The sequence below is a fragment of the Nothobranchius furzeri genome, chromosome 15, assembly GCF_043380555.1.
Source record: "Nothobranchius furzeri strain GRZ-AD chromosome 15, NfurGRZ-RIMD1, whole genome shotgun sequence".
Classification (NCBI taxonomy): Eukaryota; Metazoa; Chordata; class Actinopteri; order Cyprinodontiformes; family Nothobranchiidae; genus Nothobranchius; species Nothobranchius furzeri.
The window spans coordinates 35,132,162-35,152,633 of NC_091755.1; the positions used below are offsets into that span (position 1 = coordinate 35,132,162).

General features: G+C 41.4%; 2 long non-coding RNA genes across 3 annotated transcripts; one reads left to right on the forward strand and one right to left on the reverse strand.

Moving 5' to 3' along the window:
• Positions 1 to 8,393: 8,393 nt before the first annotated feature.
• LOC139063396 (uncharacterized) lies at positions 8,394 to 11,357 on the forward strand. Its single transcript, XR_011516758.1, has 2 exons — positions 8,394 to 8,749; positions 9,458 to 11,357. It is a non-coding gene; the product is annotated as an uncharacterized lncRNA (long non-coding RNA).
• LOC139063395 (uncharacterized) lies at positions 9,904 to 14,113 on the reverse strand. 2 transcript variants are annotated; one of them, XR_011516757.1, is made up of 4 exons: positions 13,709 to 14,113; positions 11,234 to 11,356; positions 10,359 to 11,163; positions 9,904 to 10,150 (listed from the first exon to the last, which is right to left on the reverse strand). It is a non-coding gene; the product is annotated as an uncharacterized lncRNA (long non-coding RNA). The 2 variants fall into 2 exon arrangements; XR_011516756.1 differs by having other exon boundaries at positions 9,904 to 11,163; positions 13,709 to 14,089.
• Positions 14,114 to 20,472: the final 6,359 nt, after the last annotated feature.

A 20,472-nucleotide genomic window follows, 5' to 3' on the forward strand; every position in this document is an offset into this window, starting at 1 on the left:
TAACATCTTCTCTAACTCCAAAGGCTTGTGCTGAGGGTTTTGCTTCATTGTCCATATTTATGTATAAACTGATTAGTCATTGTGTCTTAACACCTTTTAGCCAAAGACACCAGTGGGATGAATACTTTAATCCTAAATGAATTCAGGTTTCTGTTTAGCATGTGTATTTCTCTGAGCAGTAGTCAAAGAGAAGTACATGAATAACTTTACGGACTGGCATATTTTTATAGCATGTAGTCTGCTTTGAAATCCTGAAGCCAGTTTCCCCATGTGACACGAAGTACAATACCTCATATCAGAAGCATTGCCGAACATGAACTGCTGAAGTGCAACCACTGCACCGTTCCATCAGTTTACCTTACCTGGGGAATTTGCAAAGGACGGATTAGAGCATGAGATGAAGGGGGCAGCGAGGAAGACCATTGAGAGAATGAATATGCTGCTTCAAGCCTCACTGGGGCTCATTACAACAGAGTCCACTTGACAGGCGTGCAGTCCAGAGGCCGGTGGTCTGAAACTACGATTTCACGTTTATACCAAGAATTCTGTTGGGTTTTCAAGGCCACCACTATAACTCTTAAATTAGGACTGAATTTGGCTAAAACATTTTTGCTTCATCTGGTAGCTGCAGATCATGTGTCTGCTTATGTTGACAAAATAATGACCCAGGTGCAAAACCAGCAGGATTGAAAGAATTCATGGAAACTGAATCTATTCTATTTATATTTGAAAGACCACTTATCTAGCCTAGATATGTAGACAAACCATTGCAGTAGCAAATGATTTGGCTCTGCAGGTTGGTATAGTCATGCTCCATTGAAGCCTCAGCAGGCCGTATGCTGTGTACCAATCAAAGCACTCTGTTTGGTGGGCATCAAGCTAGAGCTGCAATGAAACAAAACTACCAATATGGCATCGGCTCATGCACAACACTCATTTGAATCGGCTTAGACCTCAATTTTAGATTATTTAAACTTTGGTCTTTTGTTGAGACATGAGCAGATAGATGTACTTAAGTCATTGACTCTGAAAAATAATGCATTTGCTTCTTTTTTGACGTATGGTGGACTGCCCTGTTGAAGGACGCCCATAACAGTGCAAATGTCGCATTGTTCGTTACTCCGATTGGTCCTGGCACTGTCCAATTGCGTGAGGAGACAGTTTGAAAGACAGCCATAGATTTCGCCCCATGACTGGGTGGTTTCAAGCTCATGGTGAGACTATATATTTACATATATATGAATGGCTTGCCAGGCTACCAATAATCTTTAACAGAACCGTAAACTAAAACACACAGAACTACTCTTTGCCTGATCTCTAAGGTAAATTCAAAGGAGTACAGGCAGCGACGGCTTTAATGGCCTGCATTTGTATAGCATTTTCTTAGGGTTCTATAACCCCCCAAGGTGCTTTACAACACAATCAGTCATCCACCCATTCATACACTGGTGGGGATGAGCTACGACGTAACCACAGCTGCCCTGAGACACACTGACAGAGACATGGCTGCCGAGCACAGGCGCCACCGGTCCCTCTGACCACCACCAGCAGGCAAGGTGGGTTAAGTGTCTTGCCCAAGGACACAACAGCAGAAATCTCTGGTCGGAGCCAGGATCGAACCTGCAAAGATAATTTTGTATCTGTTGCTGCTGCCTCTTGGCCAGATCATTGTAAACCAGAATGCGTTCTCAATTGTCTCATCTGGTTAAATAAAAGTAAAAAATAAATAAATAATTTCCAAATAAGTGGTTGTTGTTCAGTCATGTCTAATCAGGTTCATTCTCCAAAGGACATTGGTCATATGGACTCTGAGCAATGAAGTCATACTAAAAATAAACGGCTTCAGAAGGATTTGAACAAATCCAGCATTGACATACTTTAGTGACAGTCATACATTGTTTCACCATCCAAACTGAAACCTGGAAACCTGGAGAGTCTGATAAGAACAAAATAGATCATTTTTAATTTTTCTAAACAATGCATTGATGAAATGTTCAGTCCTTGGAAAACAAGAACTGTCTCAGATGATTTCAGAATAATCTCTCTGACTATAAAGTGGTTGAGTCTAAATAGTTTAGAAATGGCCTTGCAGCCCCCCCCCCCCCCCCCCCCCCCACACACACACACCTAAACTCCTCAGTCTAGCAGTCTGACTGTATAGAAGTGCTCACACATGCTGATGATCAGCTAATCAATTTGTTGAACACTACCTGACTACTAATGACTTTCTCACTTCCTACTGAAGCAACATGGCTGCAGTTTATTTCCCACATTCAGCTTCTGTGTTTTGGCTCAGATTTCTTCAATCCAACTATGCCATTTTATTCTGATGCTGTTTATCTAAAGAGAAACTTCTGTCCTAACCGCTCAGTTAAAGTAAGGTATACTTACTTTTTTATCAACTTGCACGCACACGCACACGCACGCACACACACACCCACACACACACACACAGAGCATAGTTAAAGATTCTAATTAAAGAAAAATGTCAAAAACGAACATTAATTGCATATTTAAAGCTCTATTGATGTCTAGATGTGTTTGTTCTTATTCTAGGAATTAATTTGAAGCCTTCAAAATCTACAGTAATGCACAGATAATTAAATTTGAGCAACTTATTAGTAATTACGCCTATTCATTTACTTTAAGGTCCACATGAATGTCCGTGCTCAATAGTGTTGCTAAAAAGACTTTGTAGAAATAAATCTCTTTAACTCTGCCAATTGGTTTAATTTGATTAAAAAGAAAATTACAGCTGCAAGCATTCAGTTGACAGTGATTTCTATCAGGATCCAATCAGCAGCTCGATGAGACTCAATTAGGACTATGGCAAAGGAGAAAATCGGCTTACACTGTCAAAGGCTTTCTGCATTCAGTGCTTACAACCTATGAGCGTTTAATTGAAAAGTCTGGAACAAAATGATGACCAAGCTTCAGTGTAAAGTGTATTTGTTGTATTGGGGGAAAGCATGTTATTCTTATGTACACCTGCATACGGAACATTAGTAAAAGTATATTTAGCTATTTCCTGTACGTTTTAGATCTCAGTACCTGCAGGCTGGCTTTGTAATCTTGCTCTGTTCCAGCTTTAAAATGATCTCGATCATGATTGACAAAACAGCTCACCACTCGTGATGTGTGGCCTCAGGGGCATTTTTATTTACAGAGCAGCTGTCATCCAAAGTCTCCAATGTCAAATAAACTGGTCTGCAGCATAAGCCAGGTTAGATTTGCAGTTGTGATGCCCAAACACAATATTACAAGGTAAGCATGCTTATTTATGGAAATATAGATGTTTTAATGTCCAACTATATATGAGAGAATTTGAGTCAAATAACGATCTACATTACATTCCTAAATTATGTAACTAATCAATGAAAATCATTTTTGAAGGTAAATATTTTTTCTGTATGAACCTCAGTTAAAGAACAGGTAACAGGAAATGCAGCAAAAAGTCCGGCTAATAGCTAAAAATTGATTGTAATTTCACTTTACAAAGCATTGTGGGAGGTAGCCCTAGACAAACATGCGTGGGTGCCTAGGGGTCTGAGTCGTTCTGCTCGTCACAAAGTTGTATTTTCACCTTCAGAAGATGTTCAAACATGAAGGAACTATAGGCACAGCTGTTGGAGGTGAAAATGGGACTCCAGATAACCAGATCAGATGTCAGAGGGGACACGGTTTATCCTTTTCCAAAGTCGGGTAAGGTCTGCGACAATATGACACAGCTGGAAAGGGAGCAGGCTAAGCTAAAGGCAGAGAAAGCTAAAGTGGTGGCAGTATTTATGTGGAAGAGTGGATTTTCAGTGTGGAGGAGATCAAGTGGCGTCTGTATATTTGCATCATACATTTAGCTGTGTGGAAGGTCCTACATCTGAGAATGATGAGCTGATACTGGAAACGCTCTCAGAGGTGCAGCCATCCAGGAGGCCACGGGGTAAACGAAGGGCTCCAGCTGAACGTTTCAGCCAAGCAGCATCCAAACGTGGACGAAAAAGGCCTATGAGTAAAAAAATGTACTTTAGTGCATGCTGCTTGAGCATTGTGAGTTCTGAGTGAGCATAAACGTTATTGTAGATAAAATGGATGTTTATCCATTTGTTCACTTTTCACTCTTGTCCAAGGCAACGGATTCCCTTTTTCCCGGGGAAAATTCAATAAAAAAATAATTTGGTAAACAAATACAGCAAGGTTTTATTAGCATTGGTGATTTTGTTTGTTCGTCTTCATAAATTAAAGATACTGGTTTTCTGATTTTGATTATGCAAAACATTACAAAAAAGTAATGCTAGATAGTGTAGTGTTAAGGAGTGGTTACATATTTTATCAAAATGACCAATAAGATCATTCCATATCAATATGAAATATCGATCTGATTGATCGTCGAATGTTTAATCAGAAGATCATAGTTTTTTTACTTGTTCAGGGACCATAAACACACTTAGTATTAATTCAGACAGAGTCAAGTATATAGTTTATGAATTTATTTCTATTTTCCTAAACTAATGATTATACATGACAACTATGAATAATATGTAATGTAATGGATATTAAGTGATTTATTGTGATGGATGAAATGTTATAATGGAAGCTAGATGTTTCTTAAGTATCTGAGAGAATTTGTGGAGTATATTTGTAAAAGACATTTGGCTGTCTGTCTGGCAAGCTAGAGATTTGTTTATAAAAACCATCCAATGCAATCTGTTGGGTTTACGATACCCTTTTTATCGGAGATTCTTGTGCGATCCAGGAGGTCAAGACGTGCATTTTGTGTCTGCATCACTCGCAGCGTTGCTGAGAGGCTTTGACTTGAGGTCAGAGCGGAAGATGGTTTCAAATAGCTTATTCCCTGATTTGGCTGAATCAGGAGTCAGCTAGAAACTGAATTAATCGGGAAGTGAAACCTGTTTTATTAAAACATATTACTTTTAAATTAGGCAAATCAGAATTTGACACATTTGAAGGCTTTACCAAAATATACCTCAGAAGTCCCTCCTTCCTTCAGATACAAAGATGGTCAACTCTTTGTGTGAAGATGAGGTTGACTTGTATTCATTGTGAGGAATGCAGGAGTCTCGCATGAGGCCTTGAGCAAAGATGTTATGGCTTCTTTGGCAAGTAACAAGAACTGGGGCAGAACTTTCTGGATTTGGGGGCCAGGCAGATGGTGTGTTTGTGTCTGCAAATAAAAGGTTGCTTTCCGGTCAGTTTGTTGGTGAAACATTGACCACTGGTGCATTACAATAGATATAAACAGCTTAGCGTCTACTCTCTCTCTCTCTCTCTCTCTCTCTCTCTCTCTCTCTCTCTCTCTCTCTCTCTCTCTCTCTCTCTCTCTCTCTCTCTCTCTCTCTCTCTCTCTCTCTCTCTCTCTCTCTCTCTCTCTCTCTCTCTCTCTCTCTGTATTTTGAACGTATGTAGTTTTTAATCTGTGTTTATCTTTATCGACGATTTATCTATTCTTTTATTCATTTATTTATTTGACAGCAGTTGTAGAATAGCCTTTCAACAACTCCGATGGGCGTAAACTGAGCTGTCAACCACGTGCTGCTGAAAAGTGACATTCCTCTAGCTTTATAAAGGATCTTGTCATGTTATTACTTCAGTTCATTCAATGAATCCTATGCTGTGTGTCAGTAGTTTTCTGTAAAAAAAAAACTCTGATATTGATTCAATTATCATCAATTCAGCATTTCTCACAAGTTACGGTTAAATCAATGTCACACAGGGATTCAGTTTTGACACTTGGCTTTCTCCTCTTCCTTTCTCCTGTCACCACCATTCCCTTCATGCTGGCTGATTAAAAAGACTCCCCTTGCGCCCTTCTTGAACACCTAATCATGTGGCGGACTTTTAGACAGCAGGGGGAACTTTAGGGGCTGAAATGTGGTAATTAAAATAGCATCTGTCACTTTCTGATTTGATCATTTATCTATCAGAAAAACTGGGGGGTGCTACAATTACCCACTGTGAGGCAATTCCAAATATGTGTTGCTTTTTGAATTTCAGCCAGGCAGATGTCTGCGAGGTAGACAGACTCTTAGTAAGGAAAGGAAAAGTGATGTCTGGGGAAGTACTAAAGCCTCTTTTGTTCATCCTGAATGAAAGATAAGAAAATAGCCCCAGAGAGAACAATAAAAGCAACTTGGAGATTAATAATTCTGCCAAACTTGTCATCACATCTTCCTTTCAGGAAAGCAGGGATAAATAATCCAATTTGACAGTGGTGGCAAAAAGAAAGAAAGAGCCTCAAAGATCTGGTGACCTACCACTCTGCTGCGTTCCAAAGCAATCGTGCTAGCTTTACTGAGCATCGTTTAAGCTGAAATTATGAGTGAGAATAACATTAAAACAAAAGGAGCACAGAGACTACTGATCATGATGTTTGGACACATTCCCAAAGAGCGCTTAGATTGATGTAAGAGTGAATTTTCTGTTTTCATCTAAAGTCAAGTGTCACTTAAAGGCTATTTTAATTGATTACAGCTACTTTACTTTGATATGGAACATTATCTCAGCAGACTGAATAAAGCATTTTTTATCAGTTAACTTTTTCTGTCATTTTTGGGAGGAGTGAAGATGGTAGACCATGTGTGGTGGAGAGTTCAGGAGGCAGGAGAGCAGGCACGGATGAAAAATAAAAATGGTTTTACTGGTGCGACGGGAGCGACAGGACAAACATGCACATGCACATGCACATGCACATGCACATGCAATGATCCGACGAAGACTGGTACAAGGAGGGAGGTATAAATACACAGGGAAAATTAGGAACACATGGGCAGGTTAACGAGAGGCAGGTTAGAACAATACGGACTAATCAGGGCAGCAGAGAGACAGTCAGGAAGGCGGGGCAGATCGTGACATTTTCTACAAATCAAAAGCGCCCCATCCTCCATATCTTATGCAGCTGATAAGATATCAGTGACAACAGCATCAGTAAGGATGTACACAATGAATTAAATCCAGTGAAGGAAAGAAACGTGTAATAAATCTAAGCGTTGAATATTATTAAATGTGGCCTAGAGTGGGTAAAATGGAGCAACAATCTGCCTGCATGTAAATGCACCAATCAGGCTTTTATCTCAAAAGGACATAAATAGAGATTGTTGTTGTAATTTGGCTGTAGAATAAGTTATTTTAGGCCAACCCTGATTGGCTTAGAGTAAGAGGAAGTTCTGAGGCAGAAGTCCAAGAGAAAAGCTCCAGAGGGGCTTGGAAAGGCGCCTCTACCACTTCGATAAGTTTGTGTCAGGTTTTGATGGACTGTCTGACTCCAGGTTAGATAAATGTTGTTTTGAAACTCGCACAGGCCGGTCATGTATCAGTGATTATAACTTTTCAAAAGCTTGTCTAACACTTATCCCTCTGTGGGCTGATGTATCGTTTGGCCCAACCTCAGTTCACCCACAGGTAAAGCTCTGCTACTGACAGTGTCTAATCTTAAAATAAAAACTTACTCTACATTCTGTGGATAATGTTATAAAATACAAACAATGTCTCACATCCAGCGCAAATTATAGCTGTGACCAAAAATAATGTGGTGCATCTTTTTAGGAGTCCACCTGTGACTGAGAGCAAAGCCGTTTTTGTGATTCACTGCTTGGGAAATGTGTTGGGATTTACTGAAAATCACATATCATAGGTTATGTTTGTGGTCTGAATATGTATAAGGAAGAATCTTGGGTTGGTTGAGACATGCGACACAAACTAACATCCGTATTAAAGCTGCCTTTTGCATGGAATACCTCTTTGGTTAACTCATTCGCTGCCAGCCGTTTTCTGATCGTTAAAGGCCTTCGCTGCCAGCGTTTCTCACTGTTTTTACAGTTTTTTTAAGAGAACGTTGCGCACTAGGATGATTTCGACGCCAAAACAAAGAGGAGACTTACCTCTTACATGAGGAAGAATCCGCATGTTTCGAGCGTTATACGTTCTTTCATAATCCGTTGTCGAATTGTGATCGGCAGACGCCTTTCCTGCTCGCGCCTCACTTTTTTTTTACAGGAACGTCCCAAAACAATCTGCTAACACGTGAACTTTCTGCTTCCTGATCATGTGACGTGTGACATATGCAGATGAAGATTGGCTTCAGGGTTGAGATGTTTGTTCTCTCAGCACGGGGGCTCGTTCCGATGCCCAAACAGTAAAAAAAAAAAAGCAAATTATGACTTTAGTCAGAAATCAAAATCACAAAACTGTCTAATGTCTCAATCATGTCAGAACGTTACATGGAAACAGACCTCAATCATAGCTTAGGTAGCAGGCTTTGCTTTGTTCACATGGCTGCTGCTACACGGCACTGCACTGCATGCTCTACTGGTGTGTTCCACTAGGGGGCGGACCATAGACTGTACATATACTGGACAACTCGATTCCATAGGCTTCAATAACACGTTATCTGTCCATAATGGGAGGTGTCCACCACCGCCATTTTGACCGTGTCACAGGTTCCGTCCAGCCCAGACAATTCCATAAAAGGAAGAGAGGAGGCGCTGAGGGTGTGGCTGTAAGGCTGGGCTCGAGTGACGACACCCAGGCGAACTAGCTACGAGCTAACCTGAAGCTAACCCTGGCTAACCCAAAGCTAAAGCGGAGGTGGGAGCCGAGCTAACGGATGTAGCCACCTAGCTTCAACCCAACCGGAGCTAACTGGAACACCCATCGACCTGAACCTCACACGGAGTTTAGGTGGAGGTTTTCTGCGCCTGTTCGTGAGAAGTACCTGTATTAAAAAAGTTTTAAATCGGTAAGTTTATAATTTATTTCCGTAATGAATACATTTTGCTTTGAGCAAGTTTTCAGTACAGTTTTTTTCGGCGCTATCACTCCTGAGTCGCACCAGCCATTAAATGTATCATGAAGAAGAGAAAATATATTTAAGTCGTATTTTGGGGGGACATTTTATTATCTTTCTTACAAAATCTGAGACCAAGCGTTTCACATAGCAACACAAGCACCGGTAACCATAACAGAATGAACAGCCAGCAGAGGAGAGGATGGCGGTGTTTCAAACCCTCCCGGCCGGCGTGTAGAGCTCATTCCTGGGCTGGAGCCGGCCCTCAGCACCCCGCCACAGGCTCTAACAGATGCTGGCGGTGTTTCATATATTTCCAAAACGTAATACTTGTTTGTATCTTGTACAGCCAGCTAGCCTTTATTCTGGACTCAGTACAATTTACCAAAAGTAAAGAGACATTATACAGATGAAGTAAGCACAAGATAACTTACTGGAAGACACAGAGTTATCATCAGAACCAGAACAAGAGCCTGATAACAGTCATGTGAAAATAACAGTTAAAAAGTATGTATGTATAATAGAAATAAAAATATATTAGAATTAGTGTAACTCACTGTGATCCAAACAATAAATCAGCCATAGCTGATTAGTAAATATGACATGAGGTTTGGGAGTTTTTAAGTTTCATTCTTTTATTAAATTTTTTTTCCTCCATAGCCATTTGGATCATTGGGGACAGCTGAGTGAGGCGTGGTGCCCAGAGAGCTGCAGAGACAACCTTGGCCTCCCTGACGTCTGTGTCTCCTGGTTCGGTTGGGGCGGACCATCGACATACATACATGTGCCGACACTGTGCCCTGTTTTATAAAATGTAGTGTTAAAAATAAATGTTTTTGCTCAATTACTGGAATTTCTTTGGTTAAGACAAAAGTGAGGAATAATCATTTACAAGTTATTTGTACAACAGGCCCATTTTAAATCCCAACAGTTTCTTAGCAGACAATAGAAATGTGTTCTTTACTAACTTTACTTGGTTTGAAAATCTTACTAAAATAAACTTGAGTGCCGTATTGCAAAACCCAATCATACTTGTTATGTAAACATTAACTTTGAAGATATTTTTTACAGATATATATTTGTGTGCAACAAAAACCAAACTTAAATAATTTGTCATTCTTTATTGAAAAACAACAAAATACAGGTATACAGAAGTGTGGGAAAATGATAATGTGAAAGTATTGCACTATAAATGAAGTGAGATGAGATGAAGGTGAGATGAAGGTGGACGCCAGCGGGCTGGACGCCGGACGAGGAAACCTGGAGACGGATCGCTCAGACAGGAAGGGAAGAGCTTCCTCTTACCTTGATGGAATTAAAGTTAGCCGTCGTCTGAACGCCCAACCGTACGGTCTGAGGTCAAAGGTCACAGGAAACACACACCAGTCAGCAGTCATACAGATGCATAAAGATAACTGTAGCCATGGCAACCAGCTGACATGTCCCCACTTTCACCAGCACCTGGTGCCTGCCGGGTCACCTGAATTCCTGTGTGATGTCAGCACGGTCGGCCGTGACTGCTGCCATCAGAGGTGACCTCTGATCAGCTGAATGAACTCACCTTCCAGGGTGACGCCGTGTTAAGAGTCGGCTTCGTCCTGTAAACAAACAAACAAACAAACAAATGAGTGGTAACATAAACACCACGTCTGGTTCTGGTTGAGGCGGAGGACAACATGCACCTTTCCAGGAGCAGAACCCAGATGTTCTTGTTGCTACAAACAGAGACGAGCAGAGTTAACACAAGTTACAAGTCGTCTGACACAAGTGGAGCTTTCTCGCAGCGATGGTCCAATCAGATCCGCCACTGTAAAACAAACCCTGCTCAGTTCACCGCAGACGCAGCTCTGCGGGTGTTTAGTGGAAAAGCGTGAGCCTTCTGCCGGCTGCCACGTGTCATGGCTGCTCTGCAGCGGGAACACACATCACAGCTTGTAAACCGTTTGAAATAAGAGCGCCGGGAACACGTTTGTCATCACTTCCTGTGCGAGGCCAGCACTTCTACCCCTAACCCATGAGACGCTCAAACGAGCAACGATGTCTGGTAGACAACCGAAGGAAATGACAAATACAGAAACACTAATTATGAAGGACTGGAAAGAGAGCAAAGAAAAGCGATTGGAGTTTCTCAGGAAGGGACTTCCATACCTCGGCCAAGTCCTCGTCTTTCCCTTAGTCTGGACTTCCAACGATGGGCTCCTTCTCCCTCATCCAGGACTCGGCCTCATTAGCATCCGCAAAGTACTGCTGGGCCTGCAGAGAGTCCTCCAGGTCCTGCCTCCTCTGGGACGCCTTGGCCTTTAGCGTGTCCCAACGTCCATGAAGCTCTGACAGCTTAGTCTTCACCTCCTCACCAGCGAAGTGACCTGGACCCAAAAAAAGTGAGCCAGAACCTGCAGACACCTCAGAAACATGTCAGGACCAGACCTGCTCTACCTTCCTCCACCATGGTCTCTCCTTTCTGGGTGACAGCCTTGATGCGAGGTTCATGACCTGTGATCTCAGCCTGCAGAGCCTGGTGCTTCTTCAGCAGGTTCTGGACACCAATCAGGTCCTTCCCTTAGGACACATGTTAGAGTTCAGCATTATGCAGTAGACAGACCAATTTAACCCAGGGGTTTCTTTCTTCTACAATCTGCTCTTTAACTGTATTATTTCCTGCTATTTCAGCTGTTAACTTTATTTTTTCTCCAAGTGTTTTTCTCCCCAGAAGAAGCTACAACGATGTTCTGCTGAGCTGTGGTGGCCTCATGGAGGGGGCCATCGGCTAGCACACTGCTGCTAACCACTTAAACATTCTCCCTCTCCTGATAGTAACATTTTACTTTCTTTGATGTTGGATGTGCTAATACTAGTTTACCCGTTTAATTATAGATTCACCAGGATAAATACAATAAAGTTTATCTCTTGCCAAATAGAATATTTACTGTGGCGAGCCCGTGAAGAGGTGTAGGAGAATGCGACAAATTTGTCTGTTAAAAAGTCTGTTATGTACAAAAAACACAATATCATCACACTATTTTGGACCGATACATGACGGTCAGGTCCAGCTTGGGGAGAAAATATGACACGTCTTTCAGGATGGACTTCATCTTTGGTAGCTGGCGAAGCCGGGAAAAGCAGGATCTAACCACCTGGCTAATGTGGGAGTCCATCCGCATCTCTGGGTCCAAAACCACCCCCAGGTTAGTGATGGTTGGCTTCACTAAGCTGCAAAAACAGGGTTGCAGGACAGGACTAACTGCAGTGGGAGAGGGAGGAACAAATATTCCAGTTATAAATATTAAATATTTGAACAAATAAATATTTGTTAAAAGGAAGAAACTGATGATGACTTTAAGATTAGAGGAATGTTCTAGAACGGGTCTGGAACCAACGATGGCCCTTTGTATCAAATTTGGATTAAAAAAATAGCTCATGATTTTATTTATGGATGGAATAAAAATACAGGTTGTAAGCATCTTCTCAGTATCTTCATGTTGCACGACTTTCCACAGCAGAAGGACACAAAAACTGCCAGAATTATGATTAGAAAGATTTACGTTTTAATCTCAGAATCCCAACTTTTCCCAGAATCTTCACATTATTCTATGAATTCAGAGAAAATATACATTTTTCAGAGGTCTCGCTCCCCTGTTGTGGATATTTCTCAAAATTCAACCATTTTTTCTTTTTAAAAGCTTTAGTAAGAGTTTGGACTCTAAACAAGTTTTACTTTGCAGACTGCTTGTCTAAACCTTCATCAGATCTGCTCATAATAAAACATTTGGGTTATATTTAATGCCCAGGAAGATGCTCTTCCTGGGCATTAAGTTATCAAAAACAGATAAAAGTATTTTTTACCATAATTTTAACTGCTATCAGCTGATAAAAATAATAAAAAACAGCCTGATCATTAAAGGGGTGTAAGTGAAACCGCGCGGATCACACAAACCATCATGCTGTCTATATGACTTTGAAAATATATAGTTTAATTACAGTTTGATTTATTTGACATCTGTATAATGTTTATTATTTTGTTTTTTCCCCCTAAATGCCTAACGTTTTAGTTTTACATGAATATTAGTCATTCATCACAATACATAAAGTTACACATTTTAAATTTTAATAGGGGAAGACTGCAGGAGGGAGCGGTAAAATACAGAAATCCCCAGCAAAAACAAGAAACTTTACGAGTCTGATGAAACCCGCTGGAGTTCCTTCAGCAGGCCTGGTGGCAGCTACAACGGCCCAGTGGCTGTGCTTGGTCAATGTTATCGAGCTCAGTCCGGCTCGGCCGTGAACGAGCCGAGGCGACATCCTGCTCTGCTTAAGAAGAAGTGTTATTTTCCGCTTCAGAAGAAGCGTCCGTGTTTTACGCTTTCTCAGAGACATGTCACGTTGCTAAGTTGTTAGCGCCGCGCGCTAACACGTCAATAGTGCAGCATAGCCTGCTGGAGGTTTTAAGGGTTCAGATGAAAACACCCTACCACTCAGGCTGCTTACACATCGATATTAAGTTGTCGCTGTTGCGCTCACGCCGTAATACAGTATTAGATGCGGTTAAAGTCAGACATGAAAAACTCCACGAGCGGTCAGACCGCGCAGCAGCTAGGCGCAGCAAGTAGGCGCCGGATCGGTCAGGCTGCCCGGCCTGACCGCTGGGGATTACCGGATGGAAGAATGGACACAGAAGTCTCCCTCTTAGCGCTCCGTCATATTTCAACCCATTTTTATCTTAAATGCACTGGGTTTTACCCTATTACCCATCTAAATATGCCCTATTAATTATTTTACCGTATTTTACATTTAAATTTCATGGTTAAACAGTACATGCTACATGTTAAACTGATAGTTAGCTAGCTACTTTGGTAAACTCAGCTAGTTTAAAGGTGGCAGTGACATAAAATACGAATATAGATTTTAACTTACCGAAAAAAATGAAGTGGAGACTTCTTGGACGCTCTATTAGTGCAATTAATACCACTGCAAGTCATTTTGTCCAACAATTGCACCAATAATATCCAAAGAAGAATACACAAACACAGAGACTCAAAATGCCGGAGCAGTTTCCAAGCCAGACCGAGGCTGTACTGAGGCCTTTCCACGGAGCTAGCTCTGTGGTCACGTGGGTCTGAGGCGGCGGTCACGTGTGTCGGATGCTCATTAATTATACAGAATTTTAGGCTTTCAATACACTTAAACAGAAGAGTGAGAAAAAAATTCACCCCCCTCAGAGTTGTCATGAGTATAAACTAGATAATTTAGACAAAAAACATGTTTTGGTACCAGGCTGTAAACATGTTTATTTCTGCTGTGAAATCGGCATTTTTAACATGGGAGTCAATGGGGATTTGCTCGCTTCTGGCACCAGCCCCCAGCGGATGAGGGTGGAACTGCAATTTTTCTTACTTCCGGGATGGGACCATTTTCTGAGCGGCATTGTGGGGGCTTGGGGCGGACTAGATAACTCTAACCGGATGGAGAGCTGGGTTTGTGGGAACAATCAAAAGAAACATGGTATCAATAAATGAGCTCAGTAACTGGGTAATTTTGAGATCATGACAAAAAAAATGACAGCAGCGCTATTGTACATGAAAGGCGGAGTCACCATGGTGAGTGTGTCTTGCTTGTTTTGTCAACTCCACCTACTAGTTACGCGTATATTGCAGCATTCAGACGTGTTGCGTTAATCTCGAGGGATGCGTACAAATGACACTTCAAATCAACGCTAGTAATGCATGGAAGCCGTTTTAAACACGTTTGTGTTGTTAAAACAGCAATGATATCACAGCCCTAAGAACCCATAGGTAAAGCAGGCTAGAGGCTAATGTGGAGCTAACACTGCTAACCAATAGTCGCCTCTAAACATATCTGAAGTTACTTTTTAGACAACTCGATATTAGAGCGAAATGTGCGAGTGAAGTGAATAATGAGTAGTTTGCGGCATTTTACTTCCTTTAATTTGTCGTTCAGAAATATAACAGCAAGCTAACAGCAAGACATCAAACAACCACACGTCCTCAAATGCTGGATAAAATATACCGTGATAAGTGTAGCAAGTGCTCCCCGACGTAAACTACCCAAGAGCTCTAATGGCAGATGTGTTAATATGTGTTAATATAAGGGTTAAAAAATGTGTACCTACTTATAAATTAACTGTGTATGACTTGTCTTTGCTTGTCATCTAGAAACTTCAGTCCCTGATCCGTAACTGGCTACAGCCATGAAACTCATGAAACGGTAGTGAGAAAGTAACTTTTTGCTTAGAAGAATAGACTGCAGTAACCACATTTGACCACAGGATGCTAGCCTCAATTCATTCTCACACATTGCACCTTTAAATACACAATTCTCCTTGAAACAATCACATAATCTCATTCCTTTCTTGCTAGAGTTTGGTAAAGGTTAAGTGTCCTTTGTAGTACTTTTGGGTTAGTTTGGCATTCTTGGCCAGAGAAAACAGGAAACTTTCCCAAGAGTTAGAGCTTTAGGTATGGTTCCAGGCTTATTCTCATGTCAGAGTGAGTGGTCGTTGCCAACACTATTTGAATGCTTGTGTGTGGGAAATCATTTTGGATTTGCATCATGCTGATCAATTCTTCTTTATAAATATGGCCCTGTAGAAGCACCTCTTTGGGCTTTCCTTGGAAAGACAGTCTAAGTTTATTCAGTGTGATTCTGAATAAATCCCAAAAGCTGTCTTCATATCTTCATTTCCCCACATTTATTTTGGAGTATTGGATGTGCAACAAGCCCTGTCAAGTTCTAGACTATGATCATTGTACGTTGAGAAATGATGGTGTTATAACAGTTGTGAGTCTAATCTTGAAAGAGCAATATGCATGTCTGTCAGTACTCATTCATGTGTTGTCAGTAATACAACATCAAATTCTTGCCAGTTGCTTTCATCTTGGATTGGGTTGACATCAAACATTGACCAGTTGTAGATGTTTATTCCAGAGACTACATTCTGAGCATTTCTTTAAAATCTTGTTATTGGCTCATGAGACATTACGCTAACGAACAAACAGGACTGGGCTAGACAAATAAACCCAAAAAGGAAATATTTTAATGTGTGGCACTTGTGGTAAATATTTGAGATTATTTTCCAAGTTTAGACTGTTTCATTATTTACTTTTTTGTTTTAAACTTTTTTTCCAAGGTCATTTGGCTGTTGCAGGAATCTTGAATTGGGTCGATTCTTTACAGATGCATAAGCAATCATTTCTTTCTACGATTTCACTAAAAGTTCATGAGATTTGATGGTTTGTTTAAAGCGATCCATACACTCATTATTTCAATACATCAGCTGGGATCTCTAGTATGAATGAAAGCCTTGTGAGCTGTTTTCTGTGGAGAAAAAGCTCTGGCGCTCCTGTTTCAGGAAGTAGAAGTTAGTTGAAATGGGGTGGGGGTGGGGGGTGGATTTAGGATTCAGAGTGTTTCTCAAACATCTTGTGTCTGATTGGCTAACAGCTACGCAACCTTTCCGCTGCCTTCATTCACTTTTCTTTCAACACTAATGTTTCATCCCCTCAAACACCACAAGCTTGAACGTGTTACGCCATGTTCTAAAGTTGCTAATGCTAATGGCTAGCTTCTACCAGACGAGACATGCTCTACTCTCTCCTGGCTGCTAAATCAACAGCTTTCTGCTGTCTCGAGCTAAGGTGGGTGAGTCTATGAATGCTAATTTCAGTGTGACATAGATCTGTCTGGATCTTTCTGACTTGAGTGTTTCCCCATCTGTTTTCTTTCATGGGGCGATGGTGGCAGAGAAGTTAAGTCCTCGCCGTGTAACTGGATTGTTACAGGTTTGTGCCTCACTCAGTCTTCCATAGTTGTTATGTCCTTAAGCGAGACCCTTCACTTGCTGGTGGTGGTCCATAGGACCTGTGATGCCTATGTACAGCAGCCTTGCTTCCATCATTGTGCCCCAGGGCAGCTGTGGCTTCATTGTCGCTCATCACCACCAGTGTGTGAATGGGTGAATGGCTGTTGTGCAGTGTAAAGGTGCTATACAAAAACAGGCCTTTTCTTACTGCACTTAATAGGAAACAGGTGTTGAAGAGAAATTACAGGTTCAGCATGCATGTGAAATTCTCAAAAAGAACAGATTTTATGCATTTCTCTGTGAATTTCACCTTTAAAAGACGCTAAAGACTTGTTACATAACTGCGAAACAACTGAAAAAATAATGTTATAGTTACATATTAATTCTCATAGGTTTAACACCATGAGAATATGGGGGTTGGGATTATATTGGATAACCCAAATATTTTCTAATGAATCTAGCACAGTGGCCGGTGGGATTCCTGATTCAGACACATTCAAGGCTAAAAGAAAGAACGGAGCAGGCAAAGAGAATTCATCATGTAGTGCAGTGGCCATGACATGGCCGTTACCTCGGGGACAACAAATCAGGACAGGAGGAGGAACGGCTGGACAGGAGAGGACAGAGGGCAGCAATTGAGAGGTGTGATGTGAAAATGCAAGACAGCAGTGTGTTGGAAGCGTTGGGGTTTGGGCTAGTTAGCAGATAAGCTACTTACAGGCGCTCCCATCCATCTAGAGAGCACAAACCAACAGAGAAAAGCCTTCCAGCTACTTATCACAACTCTGCACTTATTCCGGAGTTGTGGAAAGGAGGAAGGATGGGCCTTGTGGGACACCTTGTGGCCTCAAAACAGACTAAAGTAGATCACTCACTCTAGATATTGTACACAACACTTATCCTCCAGCATCAAGTTGCAATTTCAGTTGCTTTTGTGAGTAAAGGATTAGGAGATTTATCTTTGCTACTGGGAAACATCCGTCCTCCCCGTTGGAACTTTTAGACTGAGTGCTTCTCATATTGGAGGTGATCTGACATGAATGTTAGCTGGAAGTGGATTCTCTAATCATCTAGCAGTTGATTTTAGCTTTTACTGAGCAGTGCAGTGACAGGGATCATACCAGGGCCTCTTACGTGGCGGAGGAGGAACCACTCACCACAGAGACACAAGCCATCCGACAGCCGTTTTTAGCCTCGTAACAGAACGAGGGAGATTGGAAATTTGATAGGTCGGAGGAGAGAGTAGCCTGCAGCTTTGTCTGAAATCCTGCTGCTGTGATCTTTTATATTGATGCGCTCAGCTAGTTGGAAGGTGCTGACTTTTACGTCAGATTGTCATATTTCCTATTTCACTGCGGTTAAAAAAGTCATTTAAAATTTCTATGTTGAGGAACTACAATGGTCCCTTATGAGGGCTGCCTGCATTTCTATTAAAGGGGATGTTAAAGGTGCTATTTGTAAAACTGACATCCTGTGGAGAAATGTGGTTATGACAGTTCATTAATTTTTCAAGCTAAACTATTACTCTGTCACTCCCGTTCTGTGAGTTTCTAAGAATGAAATCTGTTTCAGGACAACCTTTCTTCCAACATGATAGAAACATTGGACTGTTTTGTGATCATTTACTATAGAATTCTTACAAATTGCACCTTTAACTGAGAAACGTCTTTTTGAAGTACCACTGGTCACTGAGTTTCACAAGCACGCTGAAATTCTTCGAGTTGTCAGAGTGACCAGAAAAGTGCAGTAGAAATACAATTGGTTCACTATTGAATGCTATACACTTTGGTGGGCTGTGGCCAGGGGTTCCCATGGGTTTTATTATTTGCCTTTTTTCCCCGCTGGAGCAATCTCTGCATCACATTTGTGTGCCTAAACCGCAAAGTTTGATAGGTATCAGATGATTAAGGGCAAATAAAACATGCTGTGCTCATCTCTCTGCTCTACAACACATAACTGTCTTGTTGCAGAGGGCAAAAAGACCCAAGATGCAGACTAAGAGAATGCAATTGCTTAGGGAATGCAAAGAGGGTAGCTGTGCTTTTGGTGGGTTTTTTGGACCTCTGGTAGATTGTCCTAAAGTTGAAATGGTAGCAGGCTGTTTCTCCTTATCTGATATTATTGAGCAGAGAACCTCTCACACCAGTGGTGATCTGTTGCTAAATACGCAAGTACACATGGGGTGGAGCACCCAGGTAAATGTGGAGATGCGGCGGTTCGGTGAGGCCAACAACCGGATGGCTCAATCGTTGGTTTTGGACCAAACCATGTTATCGTTGAGGTTTGTAGACAAATGCGAGAGAACCACTTCATTAAAATTTTTCATTTTTTTCAAATATCCACAATATATTTAAAGCTATACCATGTTAGAATGTTGTTAAGAGGCATTAAAAAACATTTGAAGCTAGCTTTGTTTGCAAATTAGCTTTATTAGCTTTAGCTTTGATAGCTTTTTCCTCCCAGAGTGGATTTCAGGGGTGAAATATTTTTCCTGAAACCAAGTAGGCAGTTCCTGTGGCTGAAAAGAGGAAGTTGGAGGACAATAAAATCAAGAAAAGGCCCAGAAAGAGCTTTGTCTGCGGAACTGTTTTGTGAAGAAATCAAACAAAGAAGTGTGGATCAGCTACGTTCAAACAACCTCAAATATGATCCAGTTATGTTCCAAACTTTTGTGATTTAGGATGTTCTGTAAAAAAACAGGTTTGCTGCTCTCTCACTTTCATTCATCTTAAGCATTTTTACCAAACATTTACATCCATATAGATCCACAGGTTTTGACTTGCAGCCACTGGGGCTTTCTGTGCGATTTTGTAGCCAGCAATCAATATGAGACAGCGTGCAGAGTTGAGGGGGAAAAAGTATCTGAATAATTGTGTTGTAGTACAGCATTAAATTCATCCCATGTGTCAACACAAGATCCATTCCCTTTACTCTCCCAGCATGCATACCAATGAGAGCATCAGACAAACATAACAGACAATTAGATCGTTTCCCACTTGGTATTAACATAAGAGATTTCCTACAACTATTTCCTGTGTACACTGCCTTTGAGCCGTTTATGTCTGTTCAAGTATGAAATGATCCAAATAAAAAAGATAACAGTTGCAGGCTGTTATCAATATTGAGGTGCCATTCGTGTCTGGCGTTGCGAGACATGCGACACGCCGCGCTGACCTGCTGCAGCGCTCAGGTCCTGCAGCCAGACAAGAACCCTGTGACAGTGCTGCTCTTCATTCACCTTTTTTTTTCCACCATTTTGTGTAATTTCATCAAAAATGTATTTAAGCACTCCTGCAATGCTGAATGCTCTGTTGCCAAGGTAACCAAATTCACCCATCAGTTAGTGCCTGAGGTCTGGCGCGGCTATGATATTGTTTTACTTATTCTGTTTTTTTGTTGTTTTAATATTGTTTTTCTGGCCTGTACAGGAAGCAACAACTTGTTTCCTTTTTAATCAAAACCTAAAGAAAGTTCATTGGGATGTATTTTACCAATGGAAAAGTGCAAAAAAGTGCTTTTTAAAATGAGGCTGGTGTGCATCTTTGGGATCAACCGTACAGCAGCTGCAACTGTAAGGTCATGGGTTTCAGTCCTCAGCCCAGCTGTAAAAATGTCAGCGAACCTCCCCCGCTCTCCCTCCTTAGAACAGAAGTGAGGTGTTTGTGAAGTGCCCAGCTCAGCAGCAAGTGCATGAGACTGACACTTCAAGAAGCTAGGATGTGTGAATGTGTGAAAGCTGCATGGATGAGAAACAAGCTATTAAAACCGAAAAAATGAATAAAACTAAACTCTGTGACAAACACCCACCCAGAATGCTCCTGTGCCCAATTAGGCACTTATATGATGGTGCAGAGAGACC